The sequence below is a fragment of the Mirounga leonina genome, unplaced genomic scaffold, assembly GCF_011800145.1.
Source record: "Mirounga leonina isolate KUSES-001 unplaced genomic scaffold, KU_Mleo_1.0 Mir_154, whole genome shotgun sequence".
NCBI lineage: Eukaryota > Metazoa > Chordata > Mammalia > Carnivora > Phocidae > Mirounga > Mirounga leonina.
The window spans coordinates 56,909,447-56,925,796 of record NW_023270389.1 but is presented as its reverse complement, the minus strand read 5'-3'; the positions used below and the strand labels follow the sequence as shown (position 1 = coordinate 56,925,796).

General features: G+C 39.4%; 1 pseudogene; it reads right to left on the bottom strand.

Moving 5' to 3' along the window:
- Positions 1-3,123: 3,123 nt before the first annotated feature.
- On the bottom strand, positions 3,124-16,125 carry LOC118014582 (annotated as a pseudogene).
- Positions 16,126-16,350: the final 225 nt, after the last annotated feature.

Below are 16,350 nucleotides of genomic sequence, written 5' to 3'. Positions count from 1 at the left end.
ACATTTATTGAATAAATAATGTCAATTTTACACAAACTGTTATAGAAAATAGAAGAGGGAGAAAAACTCAACTCATTTTAAGAGACCAATATTGCCCTAAGACCAAAACCAGAAAAATACCCTGAGAAAGAAAGCTACAGATCAATATCCTTTATAACATAGATGGAAAAGTCCTTAAGAATTTTTTGGCAATTCAAATTTAAAAACGTACTTAAAAAGGTAATACATCATGAAAAATGGAGTTTAGTTCAGGAGTGCAAAGGCTATAATAGTTAAAAAGTAATGATGTAATTTATTGTACTAATAGGCAAAAAAGAAGTCAAATTATGATCATCTCAATAGCTAAAGAAAACACATGTGATAAAATTCAACACCCATACATGATTAAAAGAAAATCTCAGAAAACAAAGAATAGAAGAAAATTCTCAATGATGATAAAAGGCAGAACAAAACTCTTACCTCATTCTATATACAAAAATCAACTTGAAATGGATCATAGATACAAATGTAAGAGCTAAAACTATTTCCAGAAGAAGATGAAGGAGAAAATCTTGGTGATCTGGAGTTAGGCAATGATTTCTATAGCATGAACTATAGGAGAAAAAAAATGTTAAGTTGGACTTTATTAAAACTTGAAAGTTTTTTCTCTTCAAAGGATACTCTTAAGAAAATGAAAGTCACAGACTGGGAAAAATATTTGTTAAACATATATCCAATAAATAAATGGACATATGCTGAATATTTAACACTTAGAACTATAATAAGAAAACAACACAATGAATGGGGAGGAATGTAAGATTTGAATTGACTTTTCACCAAAAAGGATATACTACAGATAGCATATAAGTGTATGAAAAGATGCTCAACATAATTAGTCATTTGGAAAACATGTATTGTTTTCAATGTGAAAACACATTGGGTTCCCACTGTGAACCCATTGGCATGGCTAAAATTAAAGCAATTAACAATTCCAAGTGTCAACAAGGATATGGAAAAATTGGAACTCTCACTACAAAAGATACAGCCACTTTGGAAAAAGTCTTCACAGTTCCTTATAAAGTTAACACCAAATAAGCTACTTATTCCATTTCTATATATTTACCCAAGAGAAATGAAAACTATGTCCTCGACACAAATGTGCAGAGCAGCTTTATTCATGAGAGTAAGAAACTTGAAGCAATCTGAATGTCTAACAAGTGGTAAATGGAAATCCGAATTGTAGTATGTCTGTACAATGGAATACTAAAAAATACAAAGGAATGAGGTATTGATACATCCAACAACATAGGAGAATCACAAAAGCATTATGTTAGATGCAGAAGCCTACATAACATAAGATTTTGTTTATGTGAAATGCTAGAAAAGGCATTTCCTAGTGACAGAAAGCAGATCATGGTTGTCAAGGGTCAGGGAGCTAGAGGAAAGAATGCACAGGGCAGAAGAAAACATTTTGGGGCCATTGAAATATTCTGTATCTTTACTGTGGTAGTAGTTACAGGTATAAACATTTGTCAAAACATTGATTTGTACACTTACATTGGTGAATTTTATTGTCTATAAATTATACCAAGATAAATTTTTTTAAAATACCTACTGGTTAGGAGGGTTGGAGCAAGATGGCAGAGGAGTAGGAGACCTGGATTTCGTCTGGTCCCAGAAATTCAGCTGGATAGGGCTCAAACAATTCTGAACACCTACGAACTCAACAGGAGATCAAAGAAAAGAATAGCAACAACTCTCTGAACAGAAAAACAACCACTTTCTGGAAGGTAGGATGTGCGGAGAAGTGAATCCGAAGTGATATTCGGGAGGATAGATGGCGGGGGAGGGGCCTCCGTCAGCCGCTTCTGGCAAGTGATAGAACCATGGAGCACAAAATCGGAACTTTTAGAAGTCTGCTCTGCTGAGGGACGTCGCTCCAGTGGCTAAGGGGGTGGGGGTGGAACCCTCATCGGACAGTGTGGCCTCAGGACCCTCGGGGTCACAGAAAGACTGGGGGTGCCTGAGTGCGGCAGAGCTCCCAGGTATTGGAGCGGGGAAACCAGCTGCCGAGCCAGAGCCCAGACGCGGGCTCTCAGCTCGGGGTTGCCATAAACCATGATCCAGGGCACAGTTGGGCCACTGCTCCTCCAGCAGGGACCCAACAAGCGGCAGATCCGGGGAGACTCCCCTTCCTCCCCTGGGAGGAGTGGCGTGGGAGCGCACCACAGGGATCTGCTGGGTTTGGAGACTCCACCCGGGGTCAGGTGCCAGAGATAGAAACGCACGGTCACAGGCCAGGTGAGCACGGAGTGCGGCCGGAGACCAGGGAGACGGGAGTGACTGACTGCTTTTCTCTGGGGGCTCACTGAGGAGCAGGGCCCCGAGTTCTCGGCTACTCTGGGCGGACATTGGGAGATCGCCATTTTCACTCTCAGCCTCCAAATCTGTACGGAGAGCTTGCAGGGAACAAAAGCTCCGGAAAGCAAACCCTAGCAGATTACTAAGCCCTGACCGGCAAGGGTGGGGCAATTCTGCCTCCGGCAAAGACATTTGGGAACCACAGCAACAGGCCCCTACCCCAGAAGATCAGCGAGAACAGCCAGCCAAGGCCACATTTACCGATCAATGAGAACGGCAGAACTCCAGCGCTAGGGGAATAATGCACTTAGAATTCATGGCCTTTTACCATGATTCTTTAGTCTTTCAAAATTAATTTTTTTAACTGTCTTTTTTTTTTAATTTTTCTTTTTCCCCTTTTCAACCAACATATTATCAATCCCTTTTTTAAAAAAATATTTTGTATTTTATTTTATTTTTTCATTTTTAGAGTCATATTCTATCCCTTCATAGTAGTTACCCTTATTTTTGGTATATATATATAGATCTATCTATCTATCTATCTATATCTATATCTATATCTATATCTATATCTATATCTATATCATATATATCTTTTTTTTTTCATTAACAAACCAACCATTTTCTTTTTTTATTAGAGATAAAAACAGCAAAGTTCCATGTACCACACCTTAGGGAAAACGAGACAGTGGAGGACTGGGGACTATCTACAAGAGCCGTGGCCGAAGGACACCTGCGGCCTCGGGCCCCACGGGAGGCTGCGGGCATAGCACGGCTTCGGGGGGCAGGTGGGTCAGTGGCAGAGGGCGATGGTTTCCATGTTAAGGAAGCGCACGTGCATCTTGGTCTCGATGTCTATCCCCTGCCAGATCTTCAGGAAGTCGTCGAACGTGATCCCCTCATACACCTGGTCAGGCTCCATCTGCCCCCCACACACGCTGGCCGCCTCCATCATGGCCCCGACGGCAATAGAGCGGGCCGACTCCTTCTCAATGTGCGGGTTTCCGGAGAGCAGCTACTCCACCATATTTTGATATTCTTCCAGGGTGATGCGGCCATCGCTGTCCGAGTCATACACGTGGAACAGAAATCTCAACTTCTCTTTCCGGCACAGCTGCACCTGCTCCTCATCCATGGTGGTGTCGATAGGCCGGAAGTAGGACATGATGGTATATCCATAATATGATGTTCTCTCTTTAAAATTTTGGGATACAGTTTCTTCTAACAGATCAAAATATACCCTAAATCTCTAGTATATGGCTTTGTCCTAGTCTCCTGCCTGATCACATTCTCTCCTTTTTTTTTTTTAATCCTCTTCTTTCTTTTTTTAACCAACTTCTTATCAATTCTGTTTATAAAATCTTTTATAATTTTCATCTTTACAGTCATATTCCATCCCTTCATTGTATTAACCCTTATTTTTGTACATATATAAGTTTTACTTTCTTTAAAATTTTGGGAGACACTTTCTTCTAACAGACCAAAATACACCCAAAATCTAGTGTGTGGCACTGATCTATGCACCAGCCTGATCATATTTGATCATATTCTGTTTTTTTTTTGTTTTTGTTTGTTTTTATCTTTTTCTTTTTTCTTTCTTTCCCTTTCTTTTCCCCCAGTTTCAGGTCCTTTCTGATTTGTTTAGTGTATATTTTCTGGGGATGTTGTTACCCTGTTAGCATTTTGTGCTTTCATTCATCTATTCTCCCTCCTCTGGACAAAATGACAAGTTGGAAAAAAATCACCTCAACAAAAAGAACAAGAGGCAGTATTGACTGCCAGGGACCTAATCAATATGGACATTAATAAGATGTCAGAACTAGAGTTCAGAATGATGATTTTAAAGATACTAGCTGGGCTTGAAAAAGCATGCAAGTTATTAGAGAAACCCTTTCTGGAGAAATAAAAGAACTAAAATCTAACCAAGTCTAAATCAAAAAGGCTATTAATGAGGTGCAATAAAAAATGGGGGCACTAACTGCTAGGATAAATGAGGCAGAAGAGAGAATCAGTGATATGGGAGACCAAATGATGGAAAATAAAGAAGCTGAGAAAAAGAGAGATAAACAACTACTGGATCACGAGGGCAGAATTCGAGAGATAAGCGATACCATAAGACAAAACAACATTAGAATAATTGGGATCCCAGAAGAAGAAAGAGAGAGAGGGGCAGAAGGTATATTGGAGCAAATTATAGCAGAGAACTTCCCTAATTTGGGGAAGGAAACAGGCATCAAAATCCAGGAGACACAGAGAACTCCTCTCAAAATCAATAAAAATATGTCATCACCCTGACATCTAATAGTAAAACTTATGAGTCTCAGAGACAAAGAGAAAATCCTGAAAGCAGCTCAGGAGAAGAGATATGTAACCTACAATGGTAGAAACATTAGATTGGCAACAGACCTATCCACAGAGACCTGGCTGACCAGAAAGGACTGGCAGGATATATTCAGAGCACTAAATGAGAAAAATATGCAGCCAAGAATACGATATCCAGCTAGGCTGTCATTGAAAATAGAAGGAGAGATAAAAAGCTTCCAGGACAAACAAAAACTAAAGGAATTTGCAAACACGAAACCAGCCCTACAAGAAATATTGAAAGGGGTCCTCTATGCAAAGAGAGAGTCTAAAAGCAACATAGACCAGAAAGGAACACAGACAATATACAGTAACAGTCACCTTACAGGCAATACAATGGCACTAAATTCATATCTTTCAATAGTTACCCTGAATGTAAATGGGCTAAATGCCCCAATCAAAAGACACAGGCTATCAGACTGGATTAAAAAACAAGACCCATTGATATGCTGTCTGCAAGAGACTCATTTTAGAACCAAAGACACCCCAGATTGAAAGTGAGGGGGTGGAAAACCATTTACCATGCTAATGGACACCAAAAGAAAGCTGGGGTGGCAATCCTTATATCAGACAAATTAGATTTTAAACCAAAGACGGTAATAAGATATGAGGAAGGACACTATATCCTACTTAAAGGGTCTGTCTAACAAGAAGATCTAACAACTGTACATATCTATGCCCCTACCATGGGAGCAGCCAATTATATAAGGCAATTAATAACAAAAGCAAAGAAACACATTGACAACAATACAATAATAGTGGGGGACTTTAACACCCCCCTCACTGAAATGGACAGATCCTCTAAGCAAAAGATCAACAAGGAAATAAAGACATTAAATGACACACTGGACCAAATGGACTTCACAGACATATTCAGAACATTCCATCCCAAAGCAACAGAATACACATTCTTCTCTAGTGCCCATGGAACATTCTCCAGATTAGGTCACAAATCAGGTCTCAACTGGTACCAAAAGACTGGGATCATTCCCTGCCTATTTTCAGACCACAATGCTTTGAAACTAGAACTCAATCACAAGAGGAAAGTCGGAAAGAACTCAAATACATGGAGGCTAAAGAGCATCCTACTGAAGAATGAATGGGTCAACCAGGAAATTAAAGAAGAATTTAAAAAATACATGGAAACCAATGAAAATGAAAACACAACTGTTCAAAATCTTTGGGATGCAACAAAGGGAGTCCTAAGAGGAACATATATAGCAATACAAGCCTTTCTCAAGAAACAAGAAAGGTCTCAAGTACACAACCTAACCCTACACCTAAAGGAGCTGGAGAAAAAAACAGCAAATAAAGCCAAACTCAGCAGGAGAAGAGAAATAATAAAGATCAGAGCAGAAATCCATGAAATAGACACCAAAAAAAGAGTAGAACAGATCGACAAAACTAGGAGCTGGTTCTTTGAAAGAATTAACAAGATTGATAAACCCCTGGCCAGACTTATCAAAAAGAAAAGAGAAATGACCCAAATCAACAAAATCATGAATGAAAGAGGAGCGATCACAACCAACACCAAAGAAATACAAACAATTATAAGAACATATTATGAGCAACTCTATGCCAGCAAATTAGATAACCTGGAAGAAATGGATACATTCCTAGAGATGTATCAACTACCAAAACTGAACCAGGAAGAAATAGAAAACCTGAGCAGAGCTATAACCACTAAGGAAATTGAAGCAGTCATCAAAAATCTCCCAAGAAACAAAAGCCCAGGGCCAGATGGCTTCCCAGGAGGATTCTACCAAACATTTCAAGAAGAATTAATACCCATCCTTCTGAAACTGTTCCAAAAAAGAGAAATGGAAGGAAAACTTCTGAACTCGTTTTATGAGGCCACCATTACCTTGATCCCCAAACCAAAGACCCCATCAAAAAGGAAAATTACAGACCAATATCCTTGATGAACATGGATGCAAAAATTTTCACCAAAATATTAGCCAATAGGATCCAACAGTACATTAAAAGGATTATTCACCACGACCAAGTGGGATTTATCCCTGGGCTGCAAGGTTGGTTCAACATCTGCAAATCAATCAATGTGATACAGTACATTAATAAAAGAAAGAACAAGAACCATATATGATCCTCTCAATAGATGCAGAAAAAGCATCTGACAAAGTACAGCATCCTTTCTTGATCAAAACTCTTCAGAGTATAGGGATTGAGGGTACATACCTCAATATCATAAAAGCCATCTATGAAAAACCTACAGCGAATATCATTCTCAATGAGTAAAAACAGAGCATTTCCCCTAAGGTCAGGAACATGGCAGGGATGTCCACTATCACCACTGCTATTCAACATAGTACTAGAAGTCCTAGTCTCAGCACTCAAACAACAAAAAGAAATCAAAGGCATCCGAATTGGCAAAGAAGTCAAATTCTCACTCTTTGCAGATGATATGATACTTGATGTGGAAAACCCAAAAGACTCCACCCCAAAACAACTAGAACTCATACAGGAATTCAGTAAAGTGGCAGGATCATAAAATCAATGCACAGAAATCAATGGCATTTTTATTACCAAAAACAAGACAGAAGAAAGAGAAATTAAGGAGTCACCTCCATTTACAATTGCACCCAAAACCATAAGATACCTAAGAATAAATCTAACCAAAGAGGCAAATAACCTGTACTAAAAAAACTATAAACTACTCATGAAAGAAATTAAGGAAGACATAAAGAAACGGAAAAATGTTCCATGCTCATGGATTGGAAGAACAAATATTGTGAAGATGTCAATGGTACCTAGAGCAATCTACACATTCCATGCAATCCCTATCAAAATACCATCCACTTTTTTCAAAGAAATGGAACAAATAATCTTAAAATTTGTATGGAACCAGAAAAGACCCCGAATAGCCAGAGGAATGTTGAAAAAGAAAAGCAAAGCTGGCGGCATCACAATTCCGGACTTCCAGCTCTATTACAAAGCTGTCATCATCAAGACAGTATGGTACTGGCACAAAAACAGACACATAGATCAATGGAACAGAAGAGAGAGCCCAGAAATGGACCCTCAACTCTATGGTCAACTAATCTTCGACAAAGCAGGAAAGAATGTCCAATGGAAAAAAGACAGTCTCTTCAACAAATGGTGTGGGAAAATTGGACAGCCACATGCAGAAGAATGAAACTGGACCATTTCCTTACACCACACACAAAAATAGACTCCAAATGGTTGAAAGACCTCAATGTGAGACAGGAGTCCATCAAAATCCTAAAGGAGAACACAGGCAGCAACCTTTTCGACCTCAGCCACAGCAACTTCTTCCTAGAACCATCTCCAAAGGCAAGGGAAGTAAGGGCAAAAATGAACTATTGGGACCTCATCAAGATAAAAAGCTTTTGCACAGCAAAAGAAACAGTCAACAAAACCAAAAGACAACTGACAGAATGGGAGAAGATATTTGCAAATGACATATCAGATAAAGGGCTAGTATCCAAAATTTATAAAGAACTCATCAAACTCAACACCCAAAGAACAAATACTCCAATCAAGAAATGGGCAGAAGACATGAACAGACATTTCTGCAAAGAAGACACCCAACGGCCAACATGAAAAAGTGCTCACCATCGCTCGGTATCAGGGAAATCCAAATCAAAACCTCAATGAGATACCACCTCACACCAGTCAGAATGGCTAAAATTAACAAGTCAGGAAACGACAGATGTTGGCGGGGATGCGGAGAAAGGGGAACCCTCCTACACTGTTGGTGGGAATGCAAGCTGGTGCAGCCACTCTGGAAAACAGTATGGAGGTTCTTCAAAAAGTTGAAAATAGAGCTACCATACGATCCAGCAATTGTACTACTGGGTATTTACCCCAAAGATACAGATGTAGGGATCCGAAGGGGTATGTGCACCCTGATGTTTATAGCAGCAATGTCCACGATAGCCAAACTGTGGAAAGAGCCAAGATGTCCATCGACAGATGAATGGATAAAGAAGAGGTGGTATATATATACAGTGGAATATTATGCAGCCATCAAAAGGAATGAAATCTTGCCATTTGCAACGACGTGGATGGAACTGGAGGGTGTCATGCTGAGCAAAATAAGTCAAACAGAGAAAGACATGTATCATATGACCTCACTGATGTGAAGAATTCTTAATCTCAGGAAACAAACTGAGGGTTGCTGGAGTGGTGGGGGTTGGGAGGCATGGGGTGTCTGGGTGTTAGACATTGGGGAGGGTATGTGCTATGGTGAATTGTGTAAGACTGATAAATCACAGACCTGTACCTCTCAAACAAATAATACATTATATGTTAAAAAAAGAAAAAAAGAAGAAGATAGGAGGAGGGGAAGAATGAAGTGGGGGAAATCCGAGGGGGAGACGAACCATGAGAGACTATGGACTCTGAAAAACAAACTGAGGGTTCTAGAGGGGTGGGGGTTGGGGGGATGGGTTAGCCTGTTGATGGGTATTAAAGAGGGCAGGTTCTGCATGGAGCACTGGGGGTTATACGCAAACAATGAATCATGGAACACTACATCAAAAACTAATGATGTATGGTGATTAACATAATAATAATAAAAAAATACATGCTGGTTACAGATAATTTTGCTATATTTCCCTCCTTTAGATATACTGTCTCTATGATTGTAAAAACTAAAAAGTTCTTGTACTTTATTTTCTATTTTCTAACTTAATATCAGATTACAAACATTTCCCATGTTCCTGAAAACTCAAACTTTTAATTCCTGCATAATATTCCATTCATAAACATGTCAACCTTACTTAATCATCCCCTTATTGGTGGAAATTTAGATTGTTTTCTGTTATTCTCTATATTAAATAATATTCTGATACACTTTGGTTATATATTCTTGCAGGGTTTTTTGGATTTTTTTCCTTTTTTTAAAAGATTTTATTTATTTATTTATTTATTTGTCAGAGAGGGAGAGCACAAGCAGGAGAAGCTGCAGGCAGAGGGAGAAGCAGGATCCCCGCTGAGCAAGGATCCTGATGCAGGACTCGATCCCAGGACCTTAGGATCATGACCTGAGCCAAAGGCAGACACTTAACTGACTGAGCTACTCGGGCGTCCTGGGGATTTTTTTTTTTTTCTTAAAATGCGTTTTTCAAAGATATAATTTTTAGGTCAAAGTTTAAGAATATTTTACAAATCTTAAATGAGTTATTAAATTGTTTTCCAGGAGGATGGTACTGATTTAACTCTCACCAGTAGTATATGAAAGGACCAATTTTACTGCATTCCTGCAAGAACTGAATGTTATCATTAATTATTATTTGAAATAGTTGCTTAAACTCTCCATTTCAGCTTGGTACTGGGCTGTAACTCTTCTCTGTGCATCTGTGTGTAAACAGCCTGTCCAAATTGTTCACCTTCCTGTGGGTAGAGTCCATTCCATCTATTCCTGAGGACTGAAGGCATTTGCCTCTGGGTTGTGTGAAGGTCTACTTGGGCATCATCCTCTCCATATTCCTCAGCCTGAGTCTCTCCATTTTTTATTTCTGTCTGCCTAGTTATGTCTTGATGCTGTTTGAATCTTCAATGTTTGTATCATCTCTAATGCTTACGTCTTTAAAATAGCACAACATGGCCTATGTAAGCTATTCCACACAGCACCTCTTTCCCTATGATGCAGCTCAGCAACATAGCAAAGTTCATTTTCCATATGGCACAGCTGTGATTTGTCCTTCATTTCTATGGGCCTCCCCATCCCTATCTTTCCTTGTAGTTCTCCTCTCATTCTGCCCACCTTCCTCAGTCCCTTCCCTGCAGGTACTCAATGTTCCCTTCCTCCTCCTGCCAAGTTAATCTTGTCCAGATCCTGAGTCAGTACTGACCACCACTGCCAGGCTCCCACTGGCTCTGGAGTTGGTTTGGGGTAGGACACGTTTTTAATTCTGACTCAAGTGAGACTCAGCTTGGGCATCATCTTTGGATTAGTGCTCCCAAGTGCAACTGATATATCCTTTCTTCCTTTGTGTTCCAGACACACCTCTATTTGTCCCTCTCATTGTACATATCCCACCTGATTGCAGTTGCCCTGTCACAAGGCAGTCTACTCCACTGGAGACATGAGCTCCGGGAGATCAGAACCAGCTCTTTCATCTGTCTACCTCTGGCATTTGCACAGTCCCTGGATTTCAGTGCAAGTCTCCCAGTTTCCACTCTTGTCTTCCTGCAACTTTCTCTTCACATAGCAGCCATGGTGATCTTTCAAGAACATAAACATAATCACTCTTTCACCTTAATTTACTATTTTCCTGAGGAAGGAGTAGGTGTCCTACTTCCTTGCAGTGGCTACCAGTGGATTTGTTTCTCTTTTGGCTGGTGGTTTTGTGGTTCTCAGCCTGTTCTTATTTTTTTGTCTGTATCATTATGAACTCACAGACTTATAAAACTGTGAGTCAATCAATTGCAGTTGCTATTTTTTTGATTCTCAAATTACCCCATCTTGTACCCAAAGGAACTCCCTCAAACCAGCTCCTGGGAGATCTTTATGATGAAGTCCTGTTTTGTTTGTTTGTTTGCTTGCTTGCTTTTGATAGAGTCTTTGCTTACTGGCGCAACAGGTTTATTATCATCTTATTTCCAGCCTCGACTTGGGATCAGCCCTTTCTCTACCAAACCCTAATTCCTTTCAGTGTGTAATGTTACTTCGAGACCACAATCTGGGCATTATGGATATTCCTTGTCACTGGTTTATCATTGCTGCTAGGACTTTAGTGTGGACAAGATTAGGGAATATGCATTTATCTGACCTGTCCTGTATGGCTACATTTCAAATAATCAAAAAAGCCCTAGCTGATGAGGATTTATTTTGTTAGAGAAGAATTATAGTTATTAAATGCAAAAGGATTAATAAAATTGGAACATCACCATTTATAACAACTAATGAAATAATGATTCAGGCAATGTACATCAAGAGATGCTAAAGCCATTAGGAAAAAGGATGATAGGAACCTTCACAATGGAAGGACCAAGCTACCTTATGTGAATTGCTGATCAGTTTTAGCATGTCTCAAAATGAGACAACCAGACATTATGTATTGCATGATGTAATGCAATAAGAAATACACAGCATCACTTATGAAATAGTCTTCCCAAAAAATGTTAAACCTGAATTTAGTCAAGATTTAGATCTAACCTTTAGTTTGTAGGGCAACAGGAGAACAAATAGACAAATCCAGAATTTGGTACAATTTATAGGACAACTAAGACAGTTTATTCAACAAGTCAAGGACCAAAAAAGGGGAGAGAAAAGTGGCAGATCTATTGCAAATTAAAAGAGACTTAAAGGCATTGCAATCAAGTGCAATGATTGGACCTCATTTGGGTCCTAATTCAAATAAATCAACTCTAAAAGTCTTCTTTGAGACAACTGAGAAAATGTGTAGGTATATTTGGACTCAGATGTTATTAATGAATTTTTGTTAATTTTGTTAGACATGAAAATAGAATTGTGGTTGTGAGAAAATGTCCCTTTAAAAGAAATATATGGAATTTTTAGGGTTAAGATGAAATGTGATAGGAATTTCCTTTAAAATAATTCAGGGAAGAGAGAGGAAAGAAAGAGAAAGAAAGAAAGAAAAAGAAAGAAAGAAAGAAAGAAAGAAAGAAAGAAAGAAAGAAAGAAAGAAAGAAAGAAAGAAAAGAAAGAAGAAAGAAAGAAAAAGAAAGAAGAAAGAAAGAGAGAGGGGGAAGGAAGGAAGGAAAAATAAGGAAAGAAAAGGAATAATAGAGGGAGGCAGAAAAAAATATTGATTAATTATTGAATTTAGAGATGGGTTCTCAGAAGGGATAATCATACTGTTTTCCCTACTTTTGTGTATTTGTGTATATTTATTTTTCATTTAAAAGTTTTAAACACACATTATATTAGATCATTCCCCTTTTATTTTCCCTTTTTTTTTTTTAAGAGAGAGAGAGAACACATGGGTGGGCATGCATGCGGTGTGGGGAGGGGCAGAGGGAGAGGGAAAGAATCTTAAGCAGACTCCCCCATAAGCACAGAGCCTGAGGGGGGGGGGGGGCTTGATCTCATGACCCTGAGATCATGACCTGGGCCAAAATCAAGAGTTGGAGGCATAATAGCCACCCAAGCACCCCTATTTTCCCAATTTGATATATGACAATCATGTGAGTGTGTCTATTGGAGTGGGGCCAGATAGGACCACGTTCAGACATGTAAAAAAATAAAAAGGAAATCATCTGTGGTCACACTGCCCAGTAATAACGAGCATTGCCGTTTAGGACAATTCTCTTCTAGGCTTCCTTCACCTTCACAACAATGATGGCTACTGTTTTATGCCAAATGGTTTTTGTCGTTTGTCACTTTATGCCAAATGACATGTTTTATGTCAAATCAGTCCAAATGGCTTGTCTTGTTGTAAGTGGCGTTACTGTTATTACTAGAGAGGCAGAACATTCTCTCATAGGTTAATTGGCCCTTTGTATCTCTTTTGTGAATTATTTGTTTTAAGGGTCTCCTCATATACATTACAAACTTATTTTTCTGCAATTGCTACATAGCTGCAAAGAAATTTGTACAGACCATGTGGCATAACCATTAACAGGAAAAGGGGAAGGAGCCATGGGGTTTGGCAGCTTTGAGAATCTCAGTGTCCTAGGTCTCTGAAGACCCAGCCAAGCCTCCCTGATTCTCAGTGCAACTGTGTTGCACAACTCCAGAGAGCATCATTCACCTAAAGACAATGTGATACTCTATTCTGCAAGTATGAACAGAGTCGCAGTTTTTCTTGGCTGCAGACCTCTATAAGAGACAAAATATAAAACAAGTATGGCAAGTAGGAGAAATTTAAAATATGGATTACATTTTGGTGAAAAATATTTTTTCAAAAAACACGTGACAAACCATTGGAGAAATTTAGTTTTTAAAGGATTTTTTCCTCTTCCTATTCAAAGAACATTCTGTTTCAGAAGGTAGTAAGAACACAAAGAAATTATAACAAGATATTACTCAACTTCAGCAAAGCAAGGTAGCAGGTTTTACTGCTGGAGATTTTATTGTTAAGGTGTCTCCTCTATGGTTCTGGTATTTGTTCTCTGTTGTCTGTTCTGTGATCACTTTCTGCCCCTGTCTCCAGGATTCCGTTCTTAAAACCATCTATTATAAAAGAATTTCCCCTCACCTCCCGTCCTTTTTTTTCTTTTGGATCTTTCTAAGCTAGAAGTCAAGATTCTAGGAAAGAAAATGCTTTCAGGCAACTATAATGTATTTGTGTGAATTGTGGCAGCTAGAGGATAGGTAAGTATAGAGAAGTCAATGGATTAAGAGAAAGACATAATAAAAGTCAGCGGCCAAGTACTTGGAAGGAATTGGCACAGAAAAACTGAGCTGGGAGAAGCAAGAACAATTCACAGAGAGCCAGAGGATACCTATTGAGTGTCTATTCTGTGTCATATCCCTATTGACATGATTTCATTTCATCCTCACCACGCTGGAGATAGGCATGTTATCCATATTTCACAGAGGAGGAAATGGCAACCAGGAAAGGTTATGTAGGCTGTTAAATGTCATACAGCTAGTGTATGTTGTTAGCAAGATTCAGTACCAGCTCTGGCTGGCCCATAATCTTTCTCAAATCACACTAGCTTCCAAAGAAGGATAGAAGAAGAATACAGGTCATGGACAAATAATGGATTCTAAATATTGATATTTGTTAAGTCATAAAAGTGGCACTCTTCAAAGATAATTCCTACCATTTTCTCTGAAAATAATGGTAGTGGCATTATCCAGACTGTACAACTGGGAAACTCAGGCAAGATTTAAATCAAATTTGCTTATATATCCTGGAGATAAGGTTATTTTAATTTCATGAGAAGATTTTATTTCTAGAATGGTCATAGTCTGGGAAAAAAAGGAAAAATGGGAAGTGGAGTATATATTTATGAGCTATATCCCCTGGGAGATATTGTGCTGGAAGAGAACTTAAGCATTGTTCTTGTTGTGTTATTGATTTTATCTGAAAGGGTCTCCCTCACTTCTCTCATCTGCCTAGAGAACTCCTATTGATCCACAAAAGCCCAGCTTAGATATCACCTGCTCCCTCAGTTCCTGTTTATATCATTTCTGTATCTTTTCCTTACTTTGAGGCTCATGCAGTGCAGCTCTGTCATTTTCCTTCCTTGTCTTCTCTAGTCTTCTGATTTCCTGGTGTGAGAATGTTCACCACTGATAGCTCACAACCATTTCCTCAGAAGTCCTGCATCACCTGTGTGTCTTTCATGCCCATAAGGAAAGTTCATTTAATCTGTACAGCCCCTCTTTCCAACCACAACCTCTGATCTTTTCAGCTCTCTCATTTTAACACCCATTTTGCCACCTCAATGAGCCCTCCAGTCCTTCCTTAGACCCTGGTCTAAAACCCCCATTGCACCTGCCCCCAAAAACCATAACTCTGGGTCAATCCAATCACTCATTTTCTTACTGCCATACCTGAGTAGTCAAGTACTAGGGAGAAAAAGGTCACACACCTATGCACATTAATGACAATAAAAATCCATTCTTTTACATCTTAATTCAGTCCTGAGAGGCACAAGGCAGTCCTTCTCTGTCCCCTGAGCCAGGCTTAGCCTATTATTCTACAACAGCCTCTTCAGATCCTCACCATTCTTTTAGAAGCCACCTGTCCACCATCTTCTCCACCCTTCTTGGATGGTCACTGTGTCCTGTACTTCACAGAGAACTCCTGCCTGCCCCCTGCCTCTCCCCTCGCGTCTCTGCAAACTTGTGCCTCCTTAGCTAATTCCCACCCATATCAGTGGGGAAGAGTCCCACCCCACCCCCCAGAAACACACCTGTTTCTCCACCTGTGCACTCAGTGCCCCTCCCTCCCTCTTTTTATCCACATATTCAGTCTCTTCAGCTCTAATGTATTTTTTTTGGCTGTTTATAAATACACTCACACCACTATTATCTTTAAAAAGACATGACCATATATATAAATATTGAATCATTATGTTATGGGCCTGGAACTAATACAACATTATGTCAATTGTATCTCAGTAAAAAATATAAACAAACAAAATTCTTCTTCCACTTTCTTAGATCAGTCTACCTTCATTAACTCTACTTCCTCACCTCTCGTTCTGTCCTGAATCCACCAGATTTTCTCCTTTGCCCTCATAAATCTACTGAAGCTGATCTATCCAAAGTCATCAATGTCTTCCTCATTGAATGTTTCCCCTTTGTAGCATTTTACGCCATCATTTCTTCTTTCCTTCTCACACCTCTCTTATCCTTGGCTTCTTACCTCATGTCCTCATACCTGTCTGATTACTCCTTCTCAATCCCATTACAGGTTTCTCCCAACTTTCCCTTGGATATGGCCATTCCCTGGAAGTCCCATGCAGAATTTCTATTAACATATTGCCCATTTCCCTTCTGTGCTCATTCGCACCCATGGTTTCAGACCCTTTCTACATACTCATGACCTCTGAATCCAGACCTTCAGCTCAGATTCCTCTCTTAACCTCTAGAGCTCCCCATCTAACTTTCTACTGTACATCTCCACATCAATGCCTAACATATGCTTTCAGTTCAACACATTCGAAGTGTTTGTCATTATCCCTTAGCCACAGCTCAGTGAATGACATCATCATCTATTCATTTGCCCAAGTTAGAAATCT